The sequence below is a fragment of the Haliaeetus albicilla genome, chromosome 10 (genome assembly GCF_947461875.1).
Source record: "Haliaeetus albicilla chromosome 10, bHalAlb1.1, whole genome shotgun sequence".
Taxonomy (NCBI): domain Eukaryota; kingdom Metazoa; phylum Chordata; class Aves; order Accipitriformes; family Accipitridae; genus Haliaeetus; species Haliaeetus albicilla.
In genome coordinates, this window is record NC_091492.1 from 37,088,549 (window position 1) to 37,094,548 (window position 6,000).

The 6,000-nt window shown below is 43.2% G+C and overlaps 1 protein-coding gene across 1 annotated transcript in view; it reads left to right on the forward strand.

Annotated features, from left to right (window-relative positions):
* Window positions 1–6,000, forward strand: part of TXNRD2 (thioredoxin reductase 2) — a 56,697-nt gene extending 50,697 nt beyond the window's left edge. The window contains exon 21 of the transcript XR_011326649.1: window positions 4,100–6,000. The gene's annotated coding sequence lies outside the window, so the exon portion shown is untranslated. The remainder of the gene's footprint in view (window positions 1–4,099) is intronic.

A 6,000-nucleotide genomic window follows, 5' to 3' on the forward strand; every position in this document is an offset into this window, starting at 1 on the left:
AGACATCACTAATATTTCATACAACATTAGCTGATCTTATTATAGCTTTAATAATAATGTTTATTACAAACTGCCAAAATATAAAATGTGATTTCTGCTCTCATTAGCTGAAGCCTTTGCAGTTATAAAGGGATGCCCTTCCCTTTTATTTTTCTCCTTCTAGAAAGATCCAGGAAAAAAAAGGGGGGAGGAGGGGTTAGCTGACTAACCAGCTGTAACAGTTTATAGAATATGCTGATCTTTCTGTTTGATTAGGAGTACCCATCCTAGTTACCAACGAACGTGTTACTGAAATGATTTTTAATTTTTTTTTTACAGTAAAGCATATAAGCAGATAAGTGTAACACAGCAAAGATTGGAATTTGGGAGTTTTGATTTCTAGCCACACCTGTGTTGTCTTGTGGGAAGCCGGGCAGATCATTTAATCCCTTCTAACTTGTTTTCCCTGTCTGTAATGTTGGTATTAGATAGCTACCTCATCAGATGGCTGTACAGTATCTAAGTGTTGTAAGATTCCTGAAAATTTGTAATAAAGATGGTAAACATCTGGATGGATGACTGCAATAGCAGTCTCTCTGACAGCTAGCTCTTTGAGGAAGGAAATGGGAAGTTTATGGCTGGAACTAAATCTTCCCCATATTATAACTGAAAATGTCCTCATGATGGTTCCTGATTTCAGGATCAGTGAGGAATCATCTAGCAAATCATCTAGAAAAATCTCACAGCACTGGGGTACTTTGGCTGTCTACTCTTCTGTTATTATTCCTAACGATGTCACGAGCAGATGCCCTATGTGGGACAAGATCTCTATTTTACCTATAAATTCTACATTAGAAAAATGCCAGCCATGCTAGGAAAAGAAATGTTGTGACTCTTGAGGACCCTTTTGCCTCAAATACACTGGAATTACTTCCCTGCTTCAGAAGTGTTTTGCAGAGGCAAATTAATCTCCATTCCTCTCCATTTGGTTTCCCTCTGAAAAGCTCTACCTGCCTTAAATCAAGAGCCAGCCTCTAAAGTACCTGTTTGGGAGCAGAACATGCACTTAATGTTGTTTGGCAAGGGCAGATTTCACTTTCAGTGTTACAGTGGGTGTTTTTGGCTATGGGTTGAGTTTTATGTCCATAGCATCTCCCAGTGATGCATGTAACACATAGAGGGGCAGGACTGCCCTTCCTGTAACTGGATCTTGCCTGGGAATGGGGGAAATTTAGTGGCTTGAGTGGGGTTTTTACAGGTCTAATGGCAGGATTGAGGCTGTATTCATACTGGGAAACAGGGAGGAGAGGCTCTGGAGCTGGCTTGCCCAAGCATAAATAAATTGGAGGTGCACGAACATTCAAAAAATTCCCAGAGAATCACGTTGCACAACTTAATGGGCCTGGTGCCTTCACCTGTGCCAATTTTATGTGACTCTTAACTCTGGCGTTAAATAAAAATGAGACTTGCTCTAATGACATCAACAGCCTGCGGTGAAGAAAATATGCTGCTACTTTGATACAGATCCCCTTTTAAGGAGGACACAGTAGACAGCCAAGGCTCTTTTTCCCATCTGTTAGGTGAATGTTATGATTCCCTGCTCGGAGGCATGCTCTCAACAACACTCCTCCGCTTTCAGCACTACACTAGATGATTTTTAATAAGAATATGGTTATCTGCTGCCCCTGGTTTTGCCACCTTGATTTTACTCTCCTTCTCCATTACATGAAAGAATGGAAAAGGGTGACATGAATTAGCTGGGGGAGGGGAGCAAATAGCATGGGGAGGGCGTTAAATGAACCAGCTGTTATGTGTGAAGTATCTGCTTTCTAATTGCTTCTGTTGGAATTCAGGGGAAAAAGGCACTGGCTACACTTAATTAATAAGGCAGGACTCACATAAACTCCAGCTGTGAGCGCAGGACTGGTCTTTAAAGGATAAGCTCAGGAGGTGGGGCAGAGAGTTTGATTTCCTTGCACTAAATCCCATCACATGCTGCTGGTAGTGTGTGTGTCCACTTAAGCCTTTTGGTTGGTCTGTCTGAACCAGACATGAGGTATCTGTTGCTGTCCACGTGCCCCACCCCAAGAAAAATGATCTGTCCTCAGAAATCAAAGGTGTGAGGCTGTGTTTCAAGCTAGGGTGAAACCGCTGTGTTTTCACTCGAGTTTGGAATCCCTAAAAAGCAGGGATGTTTGGATCAAAGGTTTTTGTTCAGACTTAACAAAAGCATCGCCTTTTGCAGCTGGACCCAGATATAGGTTTGCCCCTTGGTCCACTTTTCTGCCTAGTTCCAGAAGGTTTGGATTTGGCATCCTGTCAGCATCTCTCTCCCATCTGGGCTCTGCCTCAGGAGCTTTGCTGCAAGAGTAGCACTGGTGGGGTGGTTGTGCCGCTGATGTCTCCAGACCATGTCCAAAGGACATTTTCCAATGATCCCTTTGAGGAGAACAATGCGCAGTTAATTTCTCTTTTTTTGAGAAGGGCTCAAAAAGATTATCAGGAATTTCCCCGAGTCATCGATAATGCCCCTAAAACCCACATGGAAATGCAAATGCCACAGTGTTTCCCCATTTTGTCCAGCCTCAGGTCTCACTGCCCCCCACCACCAGTGAAAGGTCTTCCCAGTCAGAGCACAGCAGTACTGGGGTCTGTGCTGAGACCGAAGTCTTCTTCCACTTCCCATGGGATGGCATCTCTGGATTTCAAAGCTTGTTGTTTAAGTGTGCTATGCTAGGAAACAGTGGAATCAGAAAAAAAGGTGGAGAGGATGTTCCCATGTAGTTAAGAGCCTGTTTTTCCTCACTGGCTGTGGAGGGAAATGAGCTTCCTGCTTAAGGTGAGGTGTCATTTGCTGGATGGAAACCTTTGTGTCCCAGCTGGGCTGCTCCTTTCGGTGCCACCACTCAGGGCAGGTCTCTTCCAGTGTGACCGCTCTCCCTTCCAGGCCCTCTCCTTTCCTGGTGCCATGCTCCTGCCCTGCATCAGTCCTGACGCCCCTCAGATGAGTGCTAGGCTCAGCGCAAGGGAGGGGGACATGGCCATGTGGCTGCAAATGGGTTGGGAAAGGAAGAGCGCTCATTTTGGCACAGACAGCCCAGCTGTTCATCCTCACTGCACCCTTCCTCCCCAGGCTGGAGCTGAGCAAGTCTCCATTTGACTTTATCATGCTCCTTTTCCTCTTTCTCTGCTGGGGACCACCCACCACCTTCCATAAGCTCCCTTCCATGAGCTCCAAAAATGCAAGAACCCTTCAGATTTCTGGTCAGAGTCCTTTGTTGTTTTGAAAGGTAAATAATGCAAGGTTCAAGCATCCAGGAGGATTTTGGTGTTTCACTGCTCCTGATTTCAGGGACAGCTAGGCCTGGTGTGGGACTAAACACACAGATGCATCAATAGCTCCAGTCCCTTGAGGTAGCTGCATGGAGCTGGACTTCCCACCCAGAGAGAAAAACAATTTTCAGGTGTTACAGCATGTTTCCAAGCAAGCAAGGTGGGGTGTCACTTTGCAAAGCTCTATAAACAGCAGCTCTTTGTCTCCTCCATTTCTCTTCACCCTGAACGTGTTGCTATTTTCAAAGGTTGGTTTCAAAGTGCTGATTCACAGCCACCAGCTGTATTATTTTATCTGAGGAGATTAGGGCTGAGAATGTTGTGGTTTTGTAGTGAAAAGACTCCATTGGAAATGGCAGCATATTTGACATGAGACTGTTATTTATGCTCAAATAACCATCTCATTTAAGGACGAGGAGTCTTTTTTTTTTTTTTTTTCTTTTCAAGTTTAGATCAATCATGTATGAAGACAAACTCCCACTCAGCCTCCCTTGGACCCTAATACTGTCATTTCATTCTTCTTCTGCTCATTATTTTATGATTTTGTCCTTGACTGGAACATTTCTCTCTTGTTCTTCCTTACATGCACCATTAAAGAGGGAAAGAACTTATATTTAAAGCGCAAGCCTTGTGTAGCTCTTAAGCCATAAATAATGTTTTATACAGATTCTAAGATTATTAAATCCTTTTAGTTAGCCTCCCTCTTACTTTTACAGCTCATCTGATTAGAGGGGACATATTCTTTTGAAACTTGTCTTAACTATTTCTGTTTCGCTTTTGCAAGCAGACATGAGAAGACAGGATCTGGCTGTATGCATTGCTGATCGGAAGACTTGCCATAGGAATGCAAAAAAGCTTGCCTGCAAGAGAACTGATTGTTGGCATAGAAAAAAACTCCAGAGAAGCCCTGTAATTCTGACTTTCTAAATACAGGCAAGTCAACAACTGAAATTGAAATCTATCTGGGGATAGAAATGCATTCAAAATATACTACTTCTGGAGCGGGCTGACAGGCACATAGTCAATGAAGGGAATGCTTTGGTATGAGGAGATAGTTACGTGCAGGTAGTAACCGATTTTGGACAGCCGTAGGAACTAACCCATTGGGCTCTGTGCATCACTGCCCGTAACTACATATCCAGCTCTTTTCGATACCAGGGCCCGGATTCACAGAGCCAGGCATCTGAAGTTCAGCTTTTCCCTACAAATGCAGCCAAACCAGCTGCCACAGTTTGCAGAGATCCTGAGACTATAGTGCTGAGCTGCTCTTCATTCTGCCTGATGAAATCTGCTCAGCTCAGACAGTACCTCAGGGGTATGGCCAGTTAGTCAGGCCTTGCCAGTATTACAAACTACAGAGCTGAGCACATAGAGGAAAAATATCCCTACTAGAGACAAATCTAGTGAAAAGTGCTGAAAAGCCTCACAGTAGACAGCCTACACAACGAAACTATCTCCTCCAATTAGTCCATGGTCATCAATGAGGAAAACGTCTCTGCCTCCTGGGCCAGACAGGGTGGTGTTTTAATAATAGGCATAAATCTATTGTGCTTTTCTCCTCATGACCTAGCATATTCTGTCAGGGCAATGCATACCCCAGAGAAGGAGCAGAATTTATGTGTACAATAAAACAATAGTGCTTCAGTGATATCAGCTGTTTGATGAACTTTAATATACATTTGCTATAAACCAGGCAGCAATTACCAGAATGTGATACCTAAATAAAAATCCATGATCCATTTGCACGACAGATCTTCAATTTACTCACATTCATGTGAAAGAGACACATAAAAATTATATCCATGCTTAAAATCACTTAGAAGCAGTCTGAAAGACCCCACAGTTGCAAGTGATACTGCAGTACTTAGCTAATACTCATGTTTCGATGGCTTTGCCTTCATGATTCTTCCAGTGGTTCCTTTATATTTTCTGGTATTTTGCCAAACACCTGTGAATCAGTGCACAACAAATATTCCTGCCATTTAATTTAGCCTTGCACAGAAAGGCTATATTAGGCCTGATGCAGACCTAATCCCAAACCTCTAAAGAGGTTTAAGGCACTCTGGTTTCACCTAATCCCGAAACCTAAACCAGAATCATTGAAAACCTCCATACCACCACAGGAATGGGCAAATAAAGGGTTTCCACTATGAAATTATTAAAAGGACACAGTGTATCTTTCGGATTTGAGACCTAAAGCTTTACCTAAGGAGCTTGGACTGTCCACAATAAAAGTGTTTATTTTGAAGACAGGAGGTTGAAAGGTTTATTTGACTAGAGGGCTGATTTCCCCCCTCCCACCCAAAAAAAGAAGAGGGGTGATCCCCTAGAAGAGTGAAAAATGGGAAAAGGGATGAACAAGTAACGAGGCAGGGGCAGCCCAGCAAAGCAGCCAAAGAAAATTAAGCCCAGGTTTCTGTTTAAGCCTCAGTCACGGCCCACTGTGAGAAAGAGCAAGAGCACAGCTCCTAGAGCACAACTGGGCTGCTGGTTCCTGAAGTTCCTCACAGCAAACATGTAAGGAAAGACTTATTTGAGATACAATAAATACATTGCTGCTGTTCAAAATGGAGAATCTGCTCTTTTGAGATCTCTTACTGATGGGAGAGAACATGTAGAAACATGCACTGTAATGGAACTTTCAATTACAAATTGCATCCAACTGTAATAAATTTGATCTTGCATTAA